This window comes from Mus pahari, chromosome 19, assembly GCF_900095145.1.
Source record: "Mus pahari chromosome 19, PAHARI_EIJ_v1.1, whole genome shotgun sequence".
Taxonomy (NCBI): Eukaryota; Metazoa; Chordata; class Mammalia; order Rodentia; family Muridae; genus Mus; species Mus pahari.
Genome location: NC_034608.1, coordinates 914,472 through 928,147, shown reverse-complemented (window position 1 = coordinate 928,147; position 13,676 = coordinate 914,472). Strand labels below are relative to the sequence as shown.

Here is a 13,676-nt window from a genome sequence, read left to right as displayed (position 1 = left end):
TGATTCTCCTACCTCTGACTGCCTCCTAAGTGGTGGAAGAACAAGTGAGCCCCACCTGTTTTGTTTTGTTTTTTTTTTTCTTACTTTATTTTTATGCTTTAGTTTGAGCAGTGTCTTTTGTCTTCCTTTCACTAAAACCAAAGTGAATGGTAGTCCTCGTCACCTCTGTTTCAGTGAGTCTTTTCTACCTCTCTGGGTCCACCTGGCTGAGGACCTCATCTCCTGCTGCAGCTCCATATTTCCAGTAACTGCACTGTTCAGCTCTGAGGTCTCCACCTATCCCGTTTTGTGGCTTTGCTGAAGTTCCAGTTCCTGATCTTTGCCAGCTGTCTTTGTCCCACACCAGCTACTTTCACTTTCCGAATCTGCAAACCCCAGACAGTTGTATGCTTACCCAAAGTCTGATCGCCTTTCTCAACTTCCTTGTTCTATTTTCGTTTATTTACTTAGAGACGGGGTTTCTCTGCATAGCCCCAGCTGTTCTCGAACTTGTTCTGTAGACCAGGCTGGTCTCCAGCTCGCAGAGGTCTGCTTGCCTTTGCCTCCTGAGTGCTAGGATTAAAGGTATTCATCACCACTGCCCAGTTCCTTGCTTATTTTAAAATGGCAAACTCTTGTTCTTTCTGTCTTGGAGAGACTCCAGTGTATAGGGTTGTGTCTTGTTTGCTCTTTTTCCCTGTCGGGGTCCAGCCTCTACTCAGGATCAGAGTTCTCAACTGGAAGCAGGGATATCTAGAAGGCATAATAACCAGACACAGACTGCTTTTCTGGTACAAATGACAGGCAAGTTTCCAAGGCTTAAGGTTTCCCCCTTCCCCTCTCACTCGCAGCTTGAGGCTGCACACACTCTGCATTCTCCTGTGCGCTTTGCTTTTCTTAGACTCCCACACTCCTACACATCCCTGTGCGCTCCCCTTCCACTCACATGTACTATACTCTTCACACTCACCTCACACACACCACATGCACTCTCCTTTCACTCACACACACTCTCCATACACATTCTCTCTTCACTCTCCACGTTCTCTCTCATGTTCTCTCTACTCACCTCACACACACCTCACGCACACCTCACTCTCACCTCACTTGCTCTTCCACCTTTTTCTTGCCCCAGTCTTTTATTGATACTCCAAAATCAAGTTAAAAAAAAAAAAAAAGGACATTGTGCAATCATTGCCAAATCAAATTAAAAAAACAACCACATCCCACAAAGAATCAAGAATTACAATTGTCCCTCAAAGTTTCAAGCTTCCCTGATTCCCAGGCCTATGGCCAAAATAATAATAATTGCAAACTTAACATTATTCAAACTTTAGCTTTTGACTTATTATACTTCAGAGCTCCGAGCTTCGAGGCCAGCTATTTGCATTTTCCTGTGATGCTCTGATGATAAATGACATAAGCAAAGCTGCCAGGCAGTGGCCAGCAAGAATCAAATTAACCCTGAACTCAGCAGTTCCACTAGCTTTCTTCTTCTGTACATTGTACATAATGACTCTTCTAAGAGTCCCAATGTTTTGACTTAGTTTTACTAGTATTTAATTTTATGCATCCTATACTTTCTTAACCAGGAACCACTCTCAAATGTTCTGCAAAACTTATTTCATAACTTCATTTTTTTTCCTTTCTTGAGGTCTCAGTGTTGGCTCTATTTCATTTTCTAATAATTTCTTCAAACTTTCTTTGCAAGTCAAACATGAATCTGGAACTACCATTGTGCAGTTATTTCATTGTTTCCAAGATGAGAACACACAGCATGCACCTGGGCCATTAGGACTGTGCTGTGCTGTGCCCCATGTCTCAGTGTTTAATTGTTTAAGAATCATTGCATCAAGGAACACTTAGCTTCCCAGAATCCACCAGATCAGAAGGAGAAAGAAATCGAAAAGTCAGATATAATAGAATATTATACACACCAAGGCCAACTGAAAAGCAGTCATGCACAAATAAAATCTGTACAGCCATGGTTCAGGGCTAAGGTTAGGAGAAATAGGAACAATTGTTTTCCTTTTTACAAAAAGAGCTGCCACAGGTTACTGAGATTTCTCCATTCTGGCCTACTGCAGGCAGTCCCTTATTTCAGATGGCAGGTCCCTGGAGGGATATGTCTCATGCTTCTCGGGGTCCCAGATGCCATCTATTTTTACAAGTAGCTGCTGTGAGCTTCTGAGATTTTTTCCATCCCACCTGCTGCTGCAGTCCCTGTCATGGCATATTGTCCGGAGCATTTCCCCAATCTTTTCAGTGTTGGAGATAAAGCCCCGGGGCTGAAACATGCCAAGGCAACTTGCTTTATCACCAAGCTGCACCTCCATCCATTAAAAACTTAATCGTCTTATATGTATGAGTATTTTACCTTTAATTATATCTATGCACTACATATACATCTGGTACCCTTGGAAAGCAAAAGAGGGTGTTGGATCCCCTAGAACTAGAGTTACAGATGGTTGTGAACGGCCATGTGTGTTGGGAATCTGGATTCTCTTTGGCCCTCCATCCATTTTTTTCAACAGTGAAAAGCTTAGTCCATAGTAAGCTAGGCTGTGGTTTAAGACAGTTAAACCATCTTAGGAGGCAAAAGGATCAGAAGTTCCTTGGGTTCATAGAGAGTTCTAGGCCAGCCTATGCTACACAGGCTTTGAGAAACCAGTCCAACTCCATTTTGTAGTCAGGTACCACTTTGATACTGCAGCTCAGTGAGGTTTCTGTTTACTGTAAAACTTATGTTTCTTGGGGTTGGGCTGTATCCACCCCTGTAATCATAAAATACCCTGTAACAAATGTTCTGGGAAAATTTTCTTAAAAGCCTGGTCTTTGCTGAGAGAATAAAAAATGTGGGCCACTCTTCATTACAGAAAGAAAACCCACTTGAAGACCATTTTTCTGTATAATCACTTCAAAAACATGAATATCAATTTGGAGGTAAGAGACATCTGGCATTTCTTAAATTAGTATTGCAGAGAAAGCCATCATTTTTAATATCAGCCAAGATGTCAGTTTTTGTTTTTATTTATGACATGACTACATATTTATTGAGTGATGTGTGCTATTTTTATACAAGGATACCTGTGCAATAATCAAATCAAGGTGTATACTGCCAGTAAAGTTTTGCATAAATCAAAAATCAAGAAACTTTCACAGCTTTGAAGACAGCAGTGGAGCTCCAATCAGCAGAGAACAGTGGGACATAAGGACTGGAAAGGTGGAATTGGTGACAGTGATGGTGGTTGTTTGCACATAGAGCCACAGGGGAGATGGTACCCAGGGCCCTCAAGTATGGAAGGTGAGAACTTGCAATGATGAGTACTGAAGGAAATCAAAAATGGCGATCCAAAGTGAAAGACTGGAAGTGGAGCTTCTAATGTGGCTATTGATGTAGAAATGGTTGAATGCCGTTTCCTAAAGACTCTTGACTTGGAGTTTTCTGTGATTGCAGCTTCAGGAACTCCAGAAAGAGTGACACTGAAGACATTAATTCTGCGTGGCAAGGCAGCTTACTCCCACATGGACAAACAGGACCCTGGTTACAAACATCTCAGGGAACATGACTAAAGAGAACAATATCTCTTAGTGCAGTTCACACTGAGAATCTGCTCAGAGGATCATAGTCATTACTGTAGTCAGCTTTTCCCATTAACATAAATCCAAGTGAAAATAACTAATCTGTAGGATTCATATCAGAGAAAACAAAAAATTGTGGTTTGTTTTGTTTTTGTTTTTGGAGAAAGAAAGGAGAAACTTCAACCCAAAAGACACATTCCAACAGATGCAAAAAGATGCAACACACAGGAGTCAAAGCTCCACTCTGACAAGTCATTACTTCACGACATCAGAAGCCAAACAGGATGATGTAACTAGACGACCAGATCAAGGTTTGTGTGTATTACTATTAGGCAGTTTTAAGCACTGTGATGGTTAGAAGTCCCATTTCTATAGTCTCTCTCTGGATCTCCATTTTTGATTTCCTTCAGTACTCTCATCAGTACAATCATCAAGTGATGATTGGCCCAGGAAGTGGCACTATTAGGAGGTGTGGTCTTGTTGGAGTAGGTGTGTCATTGTTGTATGAAGTGTGTCATTGTGGGCATGAGCTTTAAGGCCCTCAGCCTAGCTTCCTGGGTTGAAGGAGTTTGCCTTCTGAACAAGATGTAGAACCCTCAGCTCCTCTTGCACCATTCCTACCTAGATGCTGCCACCTTGATGATAACAGGCTGAACCTCTGAACCTTATAAGACTTGCCTTAGTTATGATGTCTGTTCATAGCAGTAGAACCCTAACTAAGACAAACACCAAGTAGAGGAATCAAATAGAATTTAGCCCAAAGAATGAAAAAGAGAGTTCTGAAACCATTTAACACACAGAGAAGGAAGTTTCCAGAGGGTAAAAATGAAATAGTATTTTGGTGTAAAAATGTAAAATGTGAGTGCTTGCTGACAGGAGCTTGATATAGCTGTTCTTCTGAGAGGCTCTGCCAGAGACTTATCAATACAGATGTGGATGTTTGCAGCCAACCATAGAACTGAGCACAGAGACCCCAATGGGGGAGTTAGGGAAAGGACTGAAGAGGTTGAAGGGCTTTGCGACTTCATAGGAAGAACAATATCAACCAACCAGACCCCCTCCTCCCCAGAGCTTCTAGGGACTAAACCACCAACCAAAGAGTACACATGGAGGAATCTCATGGCTCCATCTGCATATGTAGCAAAGGATGACCTTATCTGGCATCAGTGGGAGAGGAAGCTCTTGGTCCTATGAAGGCTTGCTGCTCCAGCATAGGGAAATGCTAGTGCAGTGAGGCAAGAGTAGGTTGGTGGGTGGGGGAGCACCCTTATAGAAGCGGGTGGGGTGGGGGTGGGATAGGGGCTTTGCAGAAGGGAAACCTGGAAGGGGGATAACATTTGAAATGTAAATAAATAAAATAACCAATAAAACACTAAGACAATTAAAATGTGGAGAAAAACAGCAAAAAGGAAAGAGAAACACTGCAAAGAACTATATGGAAATTCTCAAAATAAAAACATTGATCAAAAAAATGTAATATATGAAGCATTGCTGTCAGATAAAATTATACAGAAAAACACCAAAATATCACAGATGAAGGGCAAGATCAATAAAATAATACATATGTAAGTATATAAAGAAAATTTAAGCAAGAACATGACCAAAATTTTTAGGACACAGTCAAAAGACAAAAATCTATAAATATCTTGAATAGAAGAATAAAATCAAATTGTTGAAACAAGCTTTCCTATGAGATTATTGTCAATAGTTTCCCACACCTAGAAAATTAATAGACATCCAAACAGAAGAAGAATTCTTAACTTCAAATATGTGGTGTCAGAAAAAAATAATCCCTCTATGACATACCATAATTAAAATTAAAATAAAATAACACTGAAAACTATAAGTGAAAATACAAAGTCACATATAAAGACAAAAAACACTAGAATAACAGTGGGTCTGTTGTCCACAATACTATAAGCTAGGAGAGTATGAAACAATGAACTTCAAACTTTAAAAGGAAATAATCACCAACCAACTTTTCTATACCCAGTAAATTATCTATTTAAGGCAATTTAAAAGAAGAATTAAGCCAACTCTAAAATATTCATTGTTACTGTGCATTTGTGCGCATGATGTATGTGTAAGTATCAGTGGGCATATGCCATGGTGTGCACATGGAGGTCAGAAGATCACTCTTAGGAGTCAGTTCTCTCCTGAAGAGCCAGCATCCCCCCAACTTAGGCTTATAAGCCATGTTACAGTAAGGACAAATTAGGCTCTTTCCTGTTTATGATTAAACCTCTATTTCTGCAGGATTGGGCTATGCCCCACCTGTAACTTTAACTACAAATGGTTCTTCTACATTGCCTGTTCCTGGGATGGAAATCAGGTCTTTGTTTCACAAAGTTGTTTATAGCCATCTTGCAAGCCTACCTCTGTTTCAATAAGGTTGGTATAGCTGTCTTGTTATGACTACCTGTTGTTACGACCTCCTTGTGACCATGCCCGTGTCTCAGGAGGTTGTTAGGATTAGCTTGTTATGATGGTTTGGTCTGATAACTGTACCTATTCGACCCACCAAATCCCATATTTGGGAATCCCCTACCTCTGAACTAAAAAGCCTTGTCTTCCTCACACCCAAAGCTGGCCTCTCAAACCCGGCCACACCCAAAGCTGGCCTCTCAAACCCGGCCACACCCAAAGCTGGCCTCTCAAACCCGGCCACACCCAAAGCTGGCCTCTCAAACCCGGCCACAGCGGGTGGCAGCCTACGTACATGAATAAAAAAGGCTGCCTCAACTAATTCCTTGCTTTAATTAATTTGGCTATGATGATTTGGGTCATGGTATTTCTCCCCCCACCTTGGGGATTAACACTTGCACTGTGGGATCAGAAGATGCAACTCAGTTTACAGAGCTACACCAGGGCAGGGAGCCCTCCCCCACTAACTTTTTGTTTAGTCTTCTCTATAAACTGTTAGGGGTAAGGTGAGGAGAAACAGGTGCTTTTTTTCCTCCTCCCAGTTTTGACTAAAACTCCAAATAAATCCATTTCATTTAGCTCACTAAAATTAAAGGAAAAAAAAAAAACCCACCTAGTCAGATATTTCTGGGAGACAAACTTCTACCAGCCTGCTTCCCCAGAAAATAGCTGTACATTTGTTGAAATATCCACGGTTGTCATCTTGATTCAGGTACCTGAATTTGGTTCTGGAAGGCAAGGACCTCCTCCCTGATTAAACTACTATTTTTCTTCATTTAATAAAGGTAACGGCAGAACAGCAAAAGGTAAGGATAGGACTTCTGCACAGGTTGCAATCCAGCTCTATGTCTTCATGCAGAACATTGTTCAAATGAATGAAGCCCCTGAACCTCAGTATGGTCACCTACAAAAGGGTCTCACAATGGAATCAGTTTTATCACAAAAATTGAAATTGGGCACTGTGGCACATGCCCGTTATTCCAGTTTGCTGGGAGCAGAGGCAAGACTGTTCTAAGTCTGAGGCAAGCCTGGGTGGCATGGTGTTCTGTAGTGAGAGTCAAGTAAACTGCCTGGAGGGTGTCTAAAGCTATGCCTAGCAAGAGCTAGGAAGCATCAGAAGTTATTTTTATGGCCTCTCACAATTCTGTTTCCACGAAGTGGTCCCACTGCATGACTGTGCCATATGTATGCCTATAGTTTTTCTTATTTTCTTAAAAATGAAATCCCAAATCACCAGAGATGCTTCTTAGTGTGGTGGGCATCAGTTAATGTAGAAATCTGTAATTGGCTAAAGCGGACAGCGATGGTGGGGAGCTAAGCCTTCAGTGGGGGCATCCATATCAGCCTCTGCAGGGTTCAAGAAACATCACAGTGGGACTGGAGAGATGGGTTGGTAGTTAAGAGCATTTGTAACTCATGCAGAGGCCCTGAGTTTGGTTCCTAGTAGCAACATGGTGGCTTCCAACCATTGTCTGTAATGCCAATGCCAAGGGATCTGATGCCCTTTTCTGGCTTCTGTAGGCACTGTATGCACATGATATATATAAATGTAGGCAAAACAAGTGTAAGATAAAGACAAATACATATTTAAAAAATAAAGACCATCATGGGAGAGGGGGCCAGAAGACTGTAAGAGTGAGAGGAAGGGAAGATGTGCACGAAGAGGATGTCATCTGGATAGAATCAACTCACTGCAGCTGTGGTTATCTGCGCAAGACCTGCACAAGGTTGGGCTCTGTCTTAGTTAGGGCTCTACTGCTATGAACAGACACTGTGACCAAGACAACTCTTATATGGACAACATTTAATTAGGGCTGGCTTACAGGTTCAGAGGTTCAGTCCATTATCATCAAGGCAGGAGCATGGCAGCATCTTGGCGGGCATGGAACATGAGGAGCTGAGGGTTGTACATCTTCATCTGATGGCCACTAGGAGAAGACCGGTTTACAGTCAGCTAGAGGGAGGGTCTTAAAGTCCATGCCCACAGTGACACACTTCCTACAACAAGGTCACACTTACTCCAACAAGGGCACATCTAATAGTCCCACTTTCTGGGCCAAGCATATTTAAATCACCACAGGCCCATCAATATTTTACTGCTGATGGGAGATGGGCTTCATAGGTACTATTGGCAATTAACAGTTGTTGGGAGAGGGAGTGTCAGCTTCTTCAGTGGTGTAACTACTGATAAGTTTCCCTTGCTCCAGTAAATATGCACCCTTTCCTGGTCCTGGAGCAAGCAACCCTAATTAAATACAGAGGATCATACACCAAGAAGCCATAGAAAGGGGACTTGGCAAAACGGATTTCAGTGGAAGAAGAAGGGGATGAGAGGGCGTGAAAATGGCCAAATGTATTTATATAAATGTCTGAAACTATTCAAAACAATGAAAAGAGATCCCAAATATTCCCTTAGGCTATTATGCCATCCTTCTCATTATCATTTTACATTTGGAATTGACTCAACTCTCAGCAGTGACTTTCCTAACTCCTGGCCATGGCCGAGCTGCTTCAGTGTCCCCAGCCTTCCTCCTTGCTTTCTCCTGGGCCAGCTCACCACTTCTCAAACTACACATTTCTGCAACAGCAGCAAGATCTTCCTGACATCTTCCTCAAGCCCAAGTTTTGGTTGTAGTTTATTTTTACTTTACTTTAGTTTTGCATTGGACCACGGGATGGATATCTTTTCCATTAGTGGACTGGCTGTAGTTTATATTATTTTACTTTAGTTTTGCATTGGACCACGGGATAGATATCTTTTCCATTAGTGGACTGGCTGCATCTTCCCCTGTGGCTCACTGCATGCTTGAAGGACAGCCCTTAGTCTGTAACACTGTGCAGTGTTGTCCTTCAGGTAGCTGCCACAAAGATAACTCTACTCCCTTCTCATGCTAAGCTGTGGACTCTCCCCTTCTGACCAGGTGGGGGCACCCCCCTTCTGACACCTCACATCTTTGTGAGGCTAGGCACTTCCTCTCCTACTGAGGCCAAACAAGACAGCCCAAGTTGTGGCCTCTTAACCGGTTCTAACCAGTGGAATGTGAGCGGGAGTGACTTGTGCCATTTCAGTGCTCTAAGCGAGAAATGCTGGATGGGTGCAGGGGGAGAGGAATCCGTATCCACTGCAGTGAGAATAGCAATTTGTAAAATATCCACGGAAATCAATATGGAGGTACCCCCCCGTCCCCACAAAATAAAAACCCTAAGCATAAAATGACTATTTGATCCAGCTATACCACTCCTGGCTATATGGCCAAAGGAATCAAAGTCACCATGCTACAGAAATTCCTGCACATTTATGTTCACTATAGCACTGTTTACAACAGCCGAGTTGTGGAAAAAAGCTAGATGCCCACCAGTGGATTAATAGATAAAGAAAATATGGCACATAAACAAAGTGAAATTTTACCCAGCCATAAAGAGGAATAAATTTGTGGCATTGTCAGGAAAATGAATGGAACTGGGAATCATTGTATTCAGAGAAATAAGATAGACCCAGAAAAATAAATACTATATATAAAATAAAATATATGTAAACACACATGCATATGTATATGTGTAATGGGGGAGTGAATATGCAAAAAGTACAAGGATGTACATGTATGAAAGCATCATGATTAAACCCATTTACTATAGAAATTCAATAAAAATAAAGACAAAGATAATAAATGCATATACCATGTCTCTCTCAGGCTCAAGGCCTAGTGAAGTGAGGCCAGAGGAAACCTGGGTGCCTCAGTTACCTCAGGAAGAACTCCACATGCCAGCCTGGATCTTCCACATGGCAGTCTCTCACCATGGCAGAATAAAAAAGAAAAATAACCAAACTACCCTTTTGTGTATGTATGCGTGTGTGCATATACATATAGGCACCTGTGGAGGCATCAGAGCCATCGCTTGCAGCTGCAGTTAAAGGCTGATGTTGTTTCCTGATGTTGCTTTTCAGAGCCAAACTTGGGTCCTTTGCAAGAACAGCATGAATTCTTTACTAATTAGCTATCCTTCTTAGGTCCAGCTTGGTTCATTGTTTAAAGCATATAAATGACTTCAGGTTTTATAATCTTAGAGGAAGTTTGATATATATCTTTCTCAGACTCTGAGTTTCATTGACATGTGTATTTCAAGTGTCATGTACACATAGACCCAATCTACTCCATAGCCACCACTGTGAAAATGGAGTTGATCAGAAAAATGAACCAATCTATATAAGGCTTACATGACAGGGTGGCTGACTTAAGGCTCTCCATTTTATTTTAGGCATGTGAAGCACAGTGATGTCAAGTTCAAATTTAACTGTGCTTCAAGTTCAGCAACTGAAATCTCTCTTAGCAGGTCAAGGTCAACACAGATACGTGGATCAGAGATGGTTTCCGTGGAGGACATGGGCATATTCAAGACTATTTTAAGAGAACAGTTCTCCTTTATGTCCCAATCAAGAGAAAGAGGAACCAAGTCATGTGTGAAACACTTGGTAGGAAAACCACAGTAGTTACGATGTGGTATCTGATAGCCATAGCCCGTACAGCCGTGGCCAGGCTGAGGCTAAGGGAGACAGCGTAATGCCTACTGTGTTTGAGTCCTGAGTTTCTCTTGTCATAGTTTAGAATCACAAGAGCCTAAAAGCTGTGAGTTTCCGAGGCTGCAAAGTCAGGAGCCTAAACCCAAGTCCTGCTTTCACCCATGATGTAGAACTGTCCTGGTTCAAGGGGAAAACAAAGTGTCAGAAGGGTAGTTTCTATCCAGGCTTCTTGTTTCGCTGACCCTAGCTAGAACCAGAAGCTGAGAGACAAAATCAAGCCTAGATTTTGAGTAAAGTACTCAACATTTAAAGTTGGAGTTTCTTTTAAGGTCCCGAGTCCATGTGGTCTGAGGAGAGAATGCAAGTTTTTTTTTTTTTTTTTTTTTACAATAAGGTGTGATGATGGTCTATCTTCAGCTGGCCCATATCAAGAGAGCTGCTGTTAGAGGAGAAAAGGCTGATAGGGTAACATTCAAAATGATTTGAAGTCTACCTCGCATTTGGAACTCACCAGACTTCAGATTTTAACTCTTCTCCAGATTATCCCTTGGCCAACTTTTGGGTTCCATGGATTTTGTCTAGATAGGTAAGACCTTTAGTTTTATGTATGTACCTCGTTCTCTTGCTCTCTTCTTCCCTCCCTCTTTTTTGTCTCTCTCTGTGTGTGTCCTGTTACTTTAGCTCTTGGTTGAGGGCCTCTGGAAACCAAAGGCATCTGACCCCCAGGAACTAGAGTTACAGATGGCTGTAAACCACCTGCGATGAGCACTAGAATTTGAATTTTGATCCTCTCTCTGCAAGAGCCTTACACACTCTTAGCTACTAAGCTTTGAGAAGAACATTTTAAACTAGGAATAAAGACATGGGGAGAGTCCAGTATAATGCCAAAGTCACCTATCATTTCCACAACAGCAGATAATTCAGATTTTTTCATGTTCACAGCTGATGACTCTGAGTTAGATACACACCCAGCAGTTACCCAGCCTCAGGTTCTACCATTATGTCAGAGAGGGTGTGATGTTAGTTTTAATTGTCAACTAGACACAACTTAGAATCACCTGGGAAAAGACTATCATTGAGGGAATTTCTACATCAGGCTAGCCTGTGGGCAGATTTTTTTTTGGGGGGGGAGGTGAGTTGTCTTAAGTGAATGATGTGTGAAGATTTATCCCACTGTGGGTGGCATCATTCCCTAGTCAGAGACTCTTGAAGTGAGTGAGAGCGAAAAAAGCAAACAACATAAGCAAGCAAGAAAAACACATTTATTTCTCTCTGTCTTCAAAAATAGATATGATGTGACTGGGTGCTTTAAACTCACACAACTGTCACTTCTGAGCTGTGATAGACTGTAACCTGGAACTATGGACTAAATTGAACACTTTCTCCCCAGAGTTGTTTTCTGTTTTCAGGGTATTTTATCAAAGCAGCAAGAAGTGGATCTAGAAAAGATAAGAAAATAAATTGTCCAATGTAGAAAATTTGCTGCATCAAAGTCCAAAGCAAGGGCATTGAGACAGAAGGCAATGCCCTTACACACAGCTCTCAGTCTCTATTGCAGAAATGTGCGGCAGCTACTATTAGCTTTGGAGGGATTTGCACTGGTTTCGTGGAGGAGCTTGGGAATCTCCCCCTTTGGTGTCACATAGAGCTCCAGGCTTCTAAGTTCCCACTAAATGAAAGGTCAAGGTTAGGGTTGTCTATGGAGTGTTACAGCATGTGTTTGTGAGTGTGAAATGGCCCATATGAGCTCATGTTTTGAGCACTTGTTCAGTGAGAAGTTTGTGGAACCTTTGGGTGGACATAGGCCACTAGAGAGGGGTCTTTGAAGATTATAGCCTGATCTGGTTTCCAGCCATGATCACAGTTTCCTGATCCATTAAGATGTGAACAAGATACACTGAGAGCTTCTGCTATCACATACCTTCATGTGAGTCCTCAGCTTCAGACACTGAACTTATGATGAGCAACTGGTAAATCTTGGATGGTTGGTTTCTGAGAAAGGAGATTCTCATATCTAAGCAAGTCTACAAGGGGAAGTGACTTGCTCAGGTCACTGAGGCCGTGGGAGACTGAATCAGAGGACGAACTTACCCCAACGTCTGACTTTGCAGACAGTCTTTTGAAGCCCTTCAAAGCCCTCAAAACCAAGTTTTCACTGAACAATTGTTGGAACGGTCAGATCCAGAGCAATGGTGACTGTGGATCCTGGTAAAGCTGAGGAGTGGTAGGATTGCAGTTATTGGCAGTGGAGAGTCAGTGTGGTACAGGAGCTGCTGATACAGTTAAGTCTAGTTCTAATTTTAAAAAAGCATATTTTATAAGGCCCAGCAATCTTGGTCCTTGCTATCTGCTCAAGATATTGAAAAGCTGTGTCTTCACAAATAAACTTGCTAATAGACTTGGAAAAAATGTGCATCACTAAGTGAAGGAAGCCCATCCCATAGGACCATGTATGATCTGATTTCAATTACAAGATGTTCTGAAGATGACAAAACTCATGGAGGCAGCAAGTAGTTGTGCTTGCAGCTGAGAAGCAGAGTGCTAGCCTAGCACGTGTAAAACCTTGGGTTCCAAGATAGTTTTCATTGTCAGTTTGGTGATATTTCATAATACCTTGGAAACACAACCATGTGTGTGTCTTCGAGACAATGACCCTTGACTGTGGGTCAAGACATCTTGGGGTGTTGAGTGTCCCTTTCATGAGGTTGCATTTCAAATATCATACATATCAGATATTTATATTATAATTCTATCTATTTATTTATTTATTTATTTATTTATTTATTGGTTTTCTGAGACAGGGTTTCTCTGTGTAGCCCTGGCTGTCCTGGAATTCACTTTGTAGACCAGGCTGGCCTTGAATTCAGAAATCCACTTGCCTCTGCCTCCCAAGTGCTGGGATTAAAGGCGTGTGCCACCACGCCCCGCTTGGAGTTCAGCTTCTTGAGCTCTTTGTATATATTTGATATTAGTCCCCTATCAGATTTGGGATTGGTAAAAATTCTTTGCCAATCTGTTGGTGGCCTTTTTGTCTTATTGACAGTATCTTTTGCCCTACAGAAGCTTTGCAATTTTATGAGGTCCCATTTGTTGATTCTTGATCTCATTGCACAAGCCATTTCAAATGTTATCCCCCTTTCCTAGTTTTCCCTATGAAAATTCTCTACCCTCC

General features: G+C 41.9%; 1 protein-coding gene across 3 annotated transcripts in view; it reads left to right on the top strand.

Annotated features, from left to right (window-relative positions):
- Lair1 (leukocyte associated immunoglobulin like receptor 1) overlaps nucleotides 1-13,676 on the top strand; it is a 59,267-nt gene that overhangs the window by 20,586 nt on the left and 25,005 nt on the right. For 2 of the 3 annotated variants that reach the window (XM_029531933.1, XM_021219353.2), the window contains exon 1: nucleotides 10,925-11,090. The exons of the other annotated variant lie outside the window; for it this stretch is intronic. The gene's annotated coding sequence lies outside the window, so the exon portion shown is untranslated. Of the gene's footprint in view, nucleotides 1-10,924; nucleotides 11,091-13,676 lie in introns of those variants that run through there. 3 annotated transcript variants of the gene reach the window in all.